Source organism: Sinocyclocheilus grahami, unplaced genomic scaffold, assembly GCF_001515645.1.
Source record: "Sinocyclocheilus grahami isolate Dianchi unplaced genomic scaffold, SAMN03320097.WGS_v1.1 scaffold88.1, whole genome shotgun sequence".
Classification (NCBI taxonomy): domain Eukaryota; kingdom Metazoa; phylum Chordata; class Actinopteri; order Cypriniformes; family Cyprinidae; genus Sinocyclocheilus; species Sinocyclocheilus grahami.
Window position 1 is genome coordinate 1,582,641 of NW_015505267.1, and position 13,880 is coordinate 1,596,520.

General features: G+C 36.2%; 1 pseudogene; it reads left to right on the forward strand.

Moving 5' to 3' along the window:
- Positions 1-520: 520 nt before the first annotated feature.
- Positions 521-13,700, forward strand: LOC107587033 (tetraspanin-33-like; annotated as a pseudogene).
- The last annotated feature ends 180 nt before the right edge of the window (positions 13,701-13,880 follow it).

Consider the following 13,880-nt stretch of genomic DNA (forward strand, 5'->3'; position numbering starts at 1 on the left):
ACGGCCAGCAGAACCCTGCAGTTTCATGATGGGTCATTTATATTTAGAATGGCTTTCCAGCAGTAAAGCTGCCTGCCCTGGTTTCACAGTGCTTGATCTACCAAGAGTCTCACAGCAGCCCTGCTAATAAAATCATTACTTTGAACCCAAAAGCAGGCAGGTGACAGTCTGATTCATTGAAGTCTCAGAGTCTCTTTTTCTTCTTAATGTGTCTGTCTATTATCACCCGCTGCTATATCTTCTCATATTGAGATAGAGGAGAATACTGTCGAAACTAGAACACCCAAAAAGCCTTGTTTGTTTTGCCAAACTGCAAATTCTTGCCCTGGCCGTACTGTGATAGAAAACAATGGAACGGAGCTTTCAAAGCATCCAAAGGCGGATTTTGTGTATCATGGCGCTCTGGACAATAATGCATGTGGCGCATCAGTCCACATTTACGACAGCTGTTGAAGTCCATTTCAGGCTATAGGTGTGGACTGAAACGTACATGGCAGATGGCTTATCTGTCTGGCCTGGTCTGCTTTGCCATTGCTGGTTTTTTTAATCTTCAGCTTCTAAAAATCTGTTATAATGGACAGGCAGGTGAGCCTTACCAGGATTGAAATGTTCTCTTTCGTCAACCCTTGGATTCGGTACTACTTATTCTTCTTCAGTTTTTTATTCTGGGTAAGTGAGGCCGCTGACACCAGCTCCAAATGTTGTTTTGCTGAGGGAGAGGAGACTTCCAGGCCGCAGAGCATAAGCTCTTTTGGCCAGCTTTGAAATGAATAAAACATCAGGGGGTGTAATTTAGTCTTTTCAACAGACTCGCTGTTGCAATTGTTCTGCAACCATGTTGTTTTCTACACAACACGACTCGTTTCAGAGCACTCTATTTGCATACAATTGCAAGGAATTTTATAGCTATGAAAAGAGTAAAAAATACCACTCTCCAGTATGTGATCTCGGAATAAGATGCAGCGGAAGGCTTGAATCCCCCAAAGAAATGTGCAATCAATCCAAAGCATCTGTTCTCATGTTCCTCCTCTGTTCGTAGGGTCTGTGTTGTGTTTTATCAGGGCATTGACTGTGATAGTGTCAGCACACATCTGACATTCAGAATCAAGTGAATGACTCGCATTGCAGAATTTGCCTCGGATTATGCTTTTGTTCGGAAGTCTCAAGATTCCTGTAAACTTCCCATTGGATTTAAGATGTTCTGTATAGGATGAAAAAAAACAACTTTTCAAAATGCATCTTGAACAGACAAAAATAAATAAACACTTCTACCTAAACCTTAGTGATTATTTATATTAGCCTATATACTGTCCCAGTTAGTAAAAGTTAAACATTTTATTTTTAAGAAAAACATTAACATTTATATTTATTATAGATTACATTATTATATAAATTAATATACTTTTATTCAGTAAGGAAGGACACATTAAATTGCTTTAGATTTTTGAGACATTGATAATGCTACAAAATATATATATATATTTTTTTTACTTTTTCAAAGAATCTGGAAATAATGCATCATGTTTTTCACAAACATATTAAGCAGCACACTTGCTTTCAGAATTGACCACGAGCACCAAAACAGCATATTAGAATGATTTCTGAAGGATCATGTGACACTGAAGACCGGAGCTGAAAATTCAGATTTGCCATCACAGAAATAAATTACATTTGAAAATATATTAAAATAGAAAATCATTTTAAATTAATATTTCAATATTTTTACTGTATTGTATTTTTGATCAAATAAACGCAGCCTTGGTATAAGCATAAGATACTTAATTTAGACTTAAACCCCAAACCTCTGAACACTAGAGTATTTGAATAAATGTAACATTTAGGTAACAAAACAAGAACATTTTTAATTTGCAAGACTAATGTAACTCCCATTTCTAACTGATGTTTCCATGAGTATCACAGTTTGAACAAAACTTCATCTGTTAGCTACCAAGATAATTTGGTGGTATATTATATTAATATTATATTAAACAAACCAAAAACCTAAACGTTCCTGACAAATAATTGTCGAGCAAGTTAATCCAACGTTAAAAGAAATGGAAATGGAATAAAAGCCACACACTGTGCGTTCACATTTTAAACTCAATTTTGTCACATCACCAGCAGTCGCCGTCACTCATTTAGCCTCAAATAGCCAACGCTCATTGGAAGGAAGAAAATTAAAATCTGCAGACTGTGATTGCCATTAATTGTCTTTTGTGTGTGAGTGTTGTGCTGGAAATGTGAACGGACGGCACTGCCAAATCACACTGTTCACACTAAACCAATGTTTGTGCACAACAGACGGACCTCTGGACCGAGTATGAAGGCATGATCCGTTAGTCTTTTGTTCCAGCCGCGCTGGCTTGCTGGGTTTTTCAGAAAAGCACAAAACCGCGTATATGAAGTGTCTCCACAGCACCAAAAAAGCCTCTGAATGGCTCTTTAACCTGATTCCTTATATTTCATATGCAAGCTAAGTACATAGATGCTCTCAAAGTACTGTCGTCGACTCTTAAGGAGCGAGATGATAGGATTCAGCTGCATTTATAAACTCAGCTGGAGGATTCTTCAGCTGCATAACGGAACTGCAGTGGCACTCAGACACACAAAAGCCCTATACTCTACCACACATATTTCTCAGAGACTCTTATATTTTAACTCTGGGAATGCAGCCTTTGTTTAAAATAATAATAATAACCACCAGTAATAATTTATTTATGTGGAGAAACCAATATAATCCAAAATGAAATCCAATAATCCAATTTAAAACCCACTTTAAATGTCTGAATGTGATTTCATTATATAAAACAATTTCAAGTCAAGTGTCATCTGAAAAAAATCATCCTAGAGCTTTTCCCAGAACAAACTTCCTATTTCTGAGCTATATGTTCAATAACTTATAAGCAACTGGTGCGAGGATGATTTTTTAGTATTTTTAGATTTATGTCTGCTCTCCTCATATTGTGTATGTATGTGTGTGTGTGTGTGTGTGTGTGTGTGTGTGTGTATGTGTGTATACACAGTCTCTGCATTATGTATTATTAATTATTTTACCAAAATAAGAGGGATCATACAAAATGGGCTTTTTTTTGGTACTGACCTGAATAAGATATTTCATACAAAAGAAGTTTACATATAATCTACAAGAGAAAATAAATGTGAAGATCAGGGTAAATTGAACTTATTTAGTCTTCTGGGAAACAAGTATAGGCCTATCTTCTGTAGCTTCTGAAGGGCAGTACTAAATGAAACAAATATGATATTTAGGCAAAATAAGAAAAATGTACACATCTTCCTTCTGTTTACAGTCCTGGCTCTTAATGCATGTTTGACCTTCTGGAGCATCAGTGAGCGTTTGAACTTTTTGAGATAGCTGCGTATGCATCCCTCAGTTGTCCTCAGTGTTAAAAGATGGATCTCAAAATAATACAGTCACTGTCGGAAAGGGATCAGATATGCAAAAGATGCTGGAAAACCAAAGAATTTGTGGGACCTGAAGGATTTTTCTGAAGCACAGCGGGCAGTTTCACTGTTCAGGACAAACAAGAGACTCATGAACAACTATCACAAGACCAAAAAAACAGAACCGTGGATCATCCAGGTAACCACACAGCAGTAAGAATCAAGCGTATGTAAACTTTTGAACGGGGTCATTTTTTTTAAATTCAACTATTTTCTCTTGTGGACTATATGTAGACGTCTTTCATGTGAAATATCTTATTCAGTTTAACAACGTCGTTTGCACTGCGCTCTTGCGTTACTTGATCTTTTTATTTTGGTGCATCAATCTATTGAGTTCCCATTCAGTCAGTCACGTTCAACGTTACGTCAGTGACTGACGAATTGGGATCTCGCCCGAGAGCCCAATCACCTTCGAGTGTTAACTAAACAAGCCAATGACAGTTGGCGTGCGTGCTTCGCCACGCGCACCCCGCCCCGCAGCGCGGGTATAAAAGGAGAGCGCGTGCAAACGCACATCAGCTTTTCGCTTCGGAGCCGAGCCTTCTACAGGACGAATCTAGTATATTCACTTTTTCTTTTATATATTTAAATAAATACAGGTCAGAAAAATAATTAATTATGTAGCATAAATATATGTTAGGCTGAATGACCGTGGAACAAATATTTTATTTTCACATTTTGAAACATTACAGTAGACAGACACTTGCGTTTAATATGCTTTCTATGTATTTAAAACAAATGAAATATTTAATTTGATGCGGACACCAACATGGGATGACTTGTATATAAACACACACACACACAAGTCATCCCATTTCATGTTTTGTGGACGATCAATGTGCATCCGATTATTTCATGTTACTTGTTTATTTATGTTTATGCATTTTTAGGTGTTTTCTCTTCTTATTGTAGCCATTGGAGTATATGTCAAAGTTCAGAAAGCAACAGGTATGAGAAGAGTTGTGTTCCTCACCTCTAAATAAACTGCAGATGTGTGTGGATCAGTCGAGAGGTTAGCTGTGTTTCTGAGGGTTTTCCACAGACGCAGTGCGTGACACATGATTCATGTTCTTCATCACCTTCTGCGGATGCATCAGAGCTCTGCGAGAAAACATACGACTCCTTAAAATTGTGAGCATTACTGCACATACTTCACATTTTCATTCAGTGACTTACAAGTTAAGATAACACTATCTTATTCAGTAGTTAAAACTCCTTCCCTTTTTAGACATACGAGACTAGCGCTAGTTATCACATCAGGGTTATTAAAGCTGTTAAACTATTTTTAAAAAATGTTGTTCATTAAAATCAATTAGAAATACAGTCAAATATGCTGAAATATGCTTAATTTTAAAACTGGAAATAAATAACAAAACTTAACTAAAACTAAAAAATAAAAAGCACATAAAATTACTAGAAATTAATGAACCTAAAATGCAAAAATAAAAACTAAACATGAATTAAATATCAGCAGCCATGTAGCCATTAAATTAAAGTGTCAAAAACAAAACTACACAGGAAAATATTCACTGGAGTACAAGTGTGACAACTAGCCCCAGTCTTCCCTATACATCACAATGCAACCAATTATTTAAATAGCAGTTAAAGACTTTATTTTTATCACTTCCTTGGTTTTCTTTCCTGTTCCTCTCTAGATCTCATTTAGTCTTACCCTGGTCTTTCTAACCCAAATGGTCATTGCAATCCTGGGCTTCTTCTACTCTGACCAGGTGGGCTTTCACTTGAAACTTTAGTATATAATCTAGACGGGTTTTCTGCAGCACTGATACAGGATATGGGCTATCATATGAAACATATTTCATTGTTATGACTTTCACACACAGCAGGTTGTTAGAGATGAATTGAAACATTAGGATTTGGCTTGGTTAGGGAGGGTTAACCTCTTCTAGCAGTCATCTGTCAATCTCCAGGTCCATCTCATGGGCTAGCAAGTCAATTTAAAAGCAATCCACCATTCACTTCCACTGTTCATCTTACCCTTAATGTCAATTCCTGCTATAGAGTTTCCTATTGTTCTACAATTACCTCATCCTACAAGTGAACTCCTGAAGTTCTACAGTCCAGGAGAAGGTCCCATCGAGTGTATTACAACACATTATACTTCACCGTCAGAGCGCAGCCCACGCGGTTAAACGGGGCACTTTAAGGACGTCGCTCCAAGCATCTTCGATGCTTAATGATTAAAGAGCTTTGCCACATCAAAGTGGAACCAAATGTTCCGTTTCGATGGAGGATTTCTAGGAGGCTTCCTGTTAATGACATTCAGAGGTTCTTGAACATGCCAGCGTTAGAGAAACTGACAGGGGAGAAGTAGAGAGCTCAGGGGGGCCTCAAGAGTTAATTACCACATTAAAGCATATGCTATTAGAGCCGCCATGGTGAATTAGCGCTGTCGACCTCTCTCCCGTAGCACAATTACATATGCGTATACAACCCAGATGGAAGCGTTTGATTTTAGGTACATATGGAAATATACTTGGTGGCTAGACTGTATGAGGTGTCATGTTCACAGACACGCAATGCTCTGGGGAAATTTGTGAAAAAAGCCATTGTGCACTATCGAGATGACCTGGACCTTCAAAACCTAATGGACTACATCCAAAAATGAGGTACAGGTGTTATTTTGTATCAGACTGCGCACATTTTTCATGCATCAGGCCGTCATTTGGATTTCAAAAATTTAAAACAAAATTAATAAAACTCACGTATACACTTGATCTTCCTTTTATTGTCAAAATTATTATTTTTTATGTGTCAAATATACTGTACGTGTGTAGATTATATTTATATACATACACATTTGCCATCGGTTTGTGAAAATGTAATGTTTCTAAAATAAGTTTATTATTTTCAACAGAGCTACATTTATTTGACTACATTAATAATTATTATCAAAGTTGAAAACAATTGTGCTGCTTAATATATATAAACAGAGTTCAAAGAACAACTTGTTTGTATTAAAAAGGTATCAACGTAAAAGTCTTTACTGTCATTTTTGATCAATTTAATGCATCCTTGCAGTATTAAAGTATTATTTCTTTAATAAAAATCTTAGTGACCCAACACAAATCCTCTGGAACTACATTATGGTGCTTTTTTGTCATTTTTGTAAGTTGTCTCATCTTGAACATTCTGCAAAACAATATATATATTTATTTATTTATTTATATGCAAGCAACATGCAGGTTAGTACATGATGACAGAATTTAAATTTTTTGGTGAACTTTCCCTACTTCACATCTAACCTTTGGGCAAATTTGAGTAAATATGATAATGTCAACTCAACACATGCATGACTCTCTAAATCAGAAACTGTTCTACTCTCCAATACAGTACAGTATGTTCTCCTGCCTCTTTGTCCTTCTCACAATGAAAAATCTTATGGGTCCAGCAGACAGAAGGTGAATATGTGGTCTAAAAATACTTTCTCTCTCTTCCTTCCACGCTTCTCCTAACAGTTCAAATGCTGTGGCTGGAACAACTACACCGACTGGTCCTGGAACCTCTACTTCAACTGCACCCCGTCAAACCCCAGCACTGAGAAACTTGTTTGTATTAAAAAGGTATCAACGTAAAAGTCTTTACTGTCATTTTTGATCAATTTAATGCATCCTTGCAGTATTAAAGTATTATTTCTTTAATAAAAATCTTAGTGACCCAACACAAATCCTCTGGAACTACATTATGGTGCTTTTTTGTCATTTTTGTAAGTTGTCTCATCTTGAACATTCTGCAAAACAATATATATATATATATTTATTTATTTATTTATATGCAAGCAACATGCAGGTTAGTACATGATGACAGAATTTAAATTTTTTGGTGAACTTTCCCTACTTCACATCTAACCTTTGGGCAAATTTGAGTAAATATGATAATGTCAACTCAACACATGCATGACTCTCTAAATCAGAAACTGTTCTACTCTCCAATACAGTACAGTATGTTCTCCTGCCTCTTTGTCCTTCTCACAATGAAAAATCTTATGGGTCCAGCAGACAGAAGGTGAATATGTGGTCTAAAAATACTTTCTCTCTCTTCCTTCCACGCTTCTCCTAACAGTTCAAATGCTGTGGCTGGAACAACTACACCGACTGGTCCTGGAACCTCTACTTCAACTGCACCCCGTCAAACCCCAGCACTGAGAGATGTGCGGTTCCCTTCTCATGCTGCACTCCTCTACCAGGAGAGGTGAGAGTCAAGCACCTACTGTTTTAATCTAGAGTTATGAATATGCAAAATGAAAATGGACATAGAAATAGAAACAGATATGAGGTCGGTGTGTGAAGCACGGATTCATATGGCACTTTATGAGTTTAAACATCTTTGGTGCGACTGAAGCTCTAAATCATAATAATTACATTTAACTTTTTTAATATTGTTTTATATTTCCCCAGTTTCACCCCTTCAAATTTAAAACATTCTCTCAAATGTTCTTGGCAACACATGTACAGTAACTGTATTATCTATAATCATCTCTGCATAATTACCTTGGAAAACGAAGAAAAGAATAAAAATAGCACATACTGTGGATATCATTTCAAAGTTTGGAGTCAGTAAGATTTTTAAATGTTCGTCTCTTATGCTCATCAAAGCTGCATTTCCTTCATCAAAAATAGAGTAAAACTTATCATTACAATTTGTAATAACTAATTATATTTGAATATATATTTTAAAATGTCATTTCCTGTGATGCAAAGCTGAATTTTCAGCAGCCATTACTCCAGTCTTTAGTGTCACACGATCCTTCAGAAATCACTGCAATGATTTGGTGCTCAAGAAACATTATTATTATCAGTGATGAAAACAGTTGTGCTGCTAAATAATTTTTGTGGCAACCATGAAACATTTCTTTTTCTTTTTCTGATGAATAGGAAGTTCAAAATAACAGCATTGACTTGAAATATCAATATTTTGTAACATTATATATTGTTACTGTCACTTTTGATCAATTTAAAGTGTCCTTGCTGAATAAAAGTATGAATTTATTTTAAAAGATTATTTGATTGATAGAGTCAAATTGGAGACCTAAAGCATACGTAAGATGAATTTGTGGTGCTAGATACAGAAAGTTTAACTAGTATTACTATAACTCATAGCTCATTCTTTGTTAATACTTTACACGGTAACACTTTACAGTAAGGTTCATTAGTGAACTACTTTAGTTAACATGAACTAAGCATGAACAGCATTCTACAGCATTTATTCATCTTAGTTAATGTTAATTTCAACATTTACTAATGTATTATTAAAATCAAAAGTTGTGCTTGTTAACATTAATGCATTGTGAATTAACATGAACTAACACTGAACAACTGTAAACTATAAATACTGTAATAAATGTATTGTTCATGTTAGCTAAAACATTAACTAATGGAACATTATTGTAAAGTGTTACCCTTTACACTTATTTGTTTAAATTCATAACATAATTCAGAAGTTTGAAGTCTTTTCTAAGAGATCAGAATCAAATTTCACATAGAGGATGATGAAATGAGTGTGGGAAAAAAATGCCAACAGGACCCAAGCCATATAAGACATATATAAGATGAGGAACATCATAGAGACTTGCTGGTCCATGTTCAAGAAACCATCCAGAATACCCTAGCAACCACATAGCAACATGCTAACAACCACTCAGAATGCTTTAGCCACCGCAAAACCCTTACAACCACCTAAAACACTCTAGCAAACACTGAAAGGCCAAACACCACTCACAATTTCAGAAAATGTCAAATTTGAGTTATACAGTGATCCTTCATTTGAACACAATCCCTCCACTTTTGTTCTCAGTCTTTGTAGTCTAGCATTAGTGCATCACCTCAACAAAACTGTATGTGGTCATTGGTTTATTGCACTCTGCAACAAAGTGCCACGAAAGACGGATTCAAAGTGTCAAGTCAGCGTTTGCCCTTCCTCTGTGCCTTTATCTTTAACGATGATGGCCTGTGCCGCTAATTACCCCAGTTATAATCACATCAGTAAGAGCTTTGTGAAGACTGGGTTTACCAAACGTATCAGTAATACAAAGTTTCAATTTCAACACAGTTGTCACAGCAGCAATTCGAGGAGAATTTATGAGTTCTGAATTGCTTTCTTGCCGCTCAAGACAGCGAATGGCCGAGCAGTGCCATTCTGGTATGACGTCCAAAGCAGCTGCTTGGCTGAAATGCTAAATGCGTGCTCCAATTCAATCTGTGAAACGTGTCTAAATGCTGATAAGATACTCAAACAGAACATAGATCACCGATTTAGAGCGACTCCTTGGCAGACCTAAATATTATGATCTCCGTTCCCTTGGCAAATGTCTACGGTGATTGCTGGCTAAACACTCTCTAAACAGGTCAGAGCGGACGAAATGCAATTCTTTCAAACAAAAACAGAAGAAAATATGTCACATTGAAAAGCTGTGTGGTTTATGGGTTTAATTGTTTTCAAGTATTCAGACGTATTGCTTGAAGTGAAAGGAATGACAGAAAATTCTGTGATTCATCCAAACAGATGTTCACATGGAGATGATGGCACTGCGCAAGCAATATGAAAATTAATCATAACATTATATCAGGGAGACCTGCAGGGATCACATGCATTTATAAATGCGGTTAAAAATGATATGTTATCCCATTTCGGACATTAAAATGCAAACATGTGTTAAGATGCAAACGTGTTTTCTTGTCAGTTATCAGACTCATGGATACTGAAAGCTGTGTGAAATCTCTGTAGAAAAGAGTGATGAATGATTAAACCACATATTAAGGAAAGTCCTGTTGCAAACACTGAAACGAAAATGCATGTCTACAGATGTGACCTTGACCTGCATTCTACATCTGCAGCCCACTAGACAAAAAGGAATTCAACATCCTCAGGTTGCATTGTAAAAGACTCACACTAGAGCTGAAGGGGAAATGACCGGCCCTGACCCATTAGACTAGATAACGTAGGATGCAAAAAAACAAAAAAAACGTGAAACCGCCAGACGAAAGGATCAAGAATAATCATCAACGACAGAAAAAAAACAAAAAAAACGAAGAACCTCTACAATATACATAATTACATGTGTCTTTGTCAGGACGGCAGTTAATGTGTGCAGGTGTTTTTTTACTGTGTTATGAAGATGCTAAAGTGTTTTGGGTTGTTGTTAGATGGATGCTTACTCTCCCAAAATGACCTCCGGTGATATTCTGGTCCCTATATGGCAAAAATATGCACAGTATTAATAGTGCTGCTTGTTTTAGCAAAACTACTAATTAATCATGTTTGCATTTGAATACTATAGATTTAAAATGAGGTGCATTAAGCAAACATGAATAGAACGAGGCTAACACATTACTGCCCCCTGCTGCTTATAGCTTAAAAACATCTTGTACTATTTCAGACTGTGATCAACACCATGTGTGGTTTTGGGATTCAAACACAAAAGCACCTGGACGCCACTAAATCCATCTATCCGGTGGGCTGTGCAGACAGAGCTGTGATATGGATTGAATCTCACCTGCTGTTAGTTGGGGCACTGACTCTGGGTCTCGCTTTACCACAGGTAAAATTCAGCTTGTGAGGGATTTCAGTTTCTCAGACAGATGACACTCCGATCATGGGGTCAATATAACAGGATCATTAAGTATTGCTGCACAAACAAAAATTGTCCTGAATTTTAATGTAATATAATTGCTTTAGTAATCAATTTGTAATGGATAATCCACCCCAAATTGAAAATTCTGACATCATTTACTCACCATGAAGTTGTTTATAACCTGCATGAGTTTCTTTCTCCTGTTGAACATGAAGATATTTTGAAAAATATAGGTAACCAAACAGCTGGACTAAACAACCCCATTGACTTCCATAGTATGAAGAAAAAACACTATAGTCAATGGGGACCATCAACTACCCACGTTCTTCAAAATATCATCATCAGAAGAAAGAAACTGTCCTTTTAACCATTACATTACATTACAATGAACACCACTGGAAAAATGAGTACATCACAACAAAACCATCTGCCATACCATAGGTTAAGCCTATAATAATGATGTTTTAGAGCTGTCTGGATGGATTTTTGTGTAAACTGCAAACTTCCATCATAATAACTTGCATAACATAAATAAAAGAAAGAAGGTGGCTGCTATATTCTGTGGAAGGTGTCAAAATAGCTTGAAGCCACGACAAATAAACCTCAAGAAAAGTGTTCGCAAGCAAAAAGGGAAAGCGACAGTGTCTGTAATAAATCACGAATCAACATTGCATAGCATATAGTTAGCTAGGTGACTGAGCTAGCACTGACTAGGTTCACAAAACTGTTTATATTGGTAACCAGTGTTGGGGAAAGTTACTTTTAAAAGTAATGCATTACAATATTACATTACTCCCTAAAAAAAAGTAACTAATTACGTTACTTAGTTACTTTTTACGGAAAGTAATGCGTTACGTTACTTTTTAAATATGAGCAGGGCTTGATTGTTTTTAATATAAGAAGTTCTATTTATAGCAAATGTAAAAGCCCTTTCCCACCAAAAAGTGTAATGAATAAACCTCAGGCTGAAGCAAAAGTAAATTCACGTCTGTACAGTAGAACACAGGAGAAGAAGGTTCAACACTCTTCAGCAATAAAAAAAAAACAATGAATCATAATTGTTAGTTTCTCTAAAGTTATTTTTGCTTATTAGCATGGTTAAACTGGATCATCAAAGGTCAGCAGCAAAGACATTAGTTAATAAAATGGGATTAGATACATTTGTGTTATTATCATATTTAATTATTGCAGGTTTGCGTCATATTCTGAGTTTGCGTTTCAATGTTTTAATTCATTTTGATGAATACTAAATCAGTTTTTTGTGAGTGGGATGAATTAATGCACATTCACATTTAGTCTAGAACTACATCATGTTCACACAGCGCACACAACGCCTCTGTACTTCCGATTTCTCCCAACACGGGGACAGGAGACTTGTCAGTCAATAAATGGGATAACAAAGTAACTGGCATTACTTTTTAGAAAAATAAGATATTTTCTTGTAAATTAAAAAGTAATGCGTTACTTTACTAGTTACTTGAAAAAAGTAATCTGATTACGTTACTCGCATTACTTGTAACAGTGTCCAACTCTAAACCAAATAGCCAAGCCAAGTTATATAGTTATAACTGTTTTACCTTATCTGATATGAAACACAATCGTTATGACTAGTGCCAGCATTGCCAAACTTTTGTATCCTTATTTTAAAACAACTGCAGCAGCGGCTTATACTTGCTCAGTCGTGCGGCTCACGTCATCAGATTCATCCGCGCAAAACAGCGGAGCCAAAGCACAACTCACGTAATGACCAACAAAATGTTCGTCCGCAAGTAACTTGTAGTTTTATGCTCCATCCACATGCGCATAGCGTATCATTAAACTTATGTTTCAAGTTTCAAACCAAAAAAATAAATAAAAATAGCTTGTACATTTTTCTATTAATTTGCCAATCCATTTGTCCTTCGTAGGGTCGTGGGGGTATATTTTTTCAAATGTGAGTATTGGAACAGGCCCTTAGTATGTGTCAATTTCGACTTTTCACATAGTTACAATAGTAGGGGGTTACAATTTTGTTTTTAAGTAATTTAATCATTCAGCCAGTTCACTCAAAATTAATTCAGGAACAAAACATATAGGCCTAATTGTCTTTGAGTGAGCGAGTTTTTCAATCGTTCATTCAACCATTCAGAATCAGTGATTCATTCAGAAAGGAAAAAAGACCTTTCTTGCCGTCCATTCTTCACTAGTCCATTCTGCTGCGAATTTGTTATAAACTATTTTCATTGGTGGAGCAGAAACAGACAAAGTAACTGGCAATATTGTGTCTGTTCATTACAAATCAGTGAAGCATATCTGTGTGTGACCTTTTTAATGATTCATGTAATGAAGGAAGGGTTAGCTGTTAGCTGTGACAACGTTGGGCAAAAACTGAAATTACGATCCTCTCTCCATACACACCGCTGTCCTGACACAGTTCTTCTGTTTGATCTACAGATCGCAGGCATCGTTCTGTCTCAGGTCCTCATTTCTGAGATCCAGAAAGAGATCGGATCTGTCATGTAGACAATCATCTGCAGTGCCGCCAAACTCTCTCACATTCTGAAGTGATGCTTTCATTCTGCACTGACTGCTCTCACACCTCCAACACAATTTCCTATCAGTTTCATTTCACTCTGCCTTGGAGCCAGTTCTTATTTATTTGTGATTTTGGTTTACATTTTTTCTGTTATTTGATCAAAAATAAAAATAAGTTTGTCTGTAAAGCTTGTGGGATTGTTATTTCTTCGTTACAAATCGAAAAGTCTGGAGGCATATTTTTAAGTTTATTTTTAATGCACACACCACTGAATGATCATGGTCATTTGTTGCATGCCTGCTGTTCGGACTT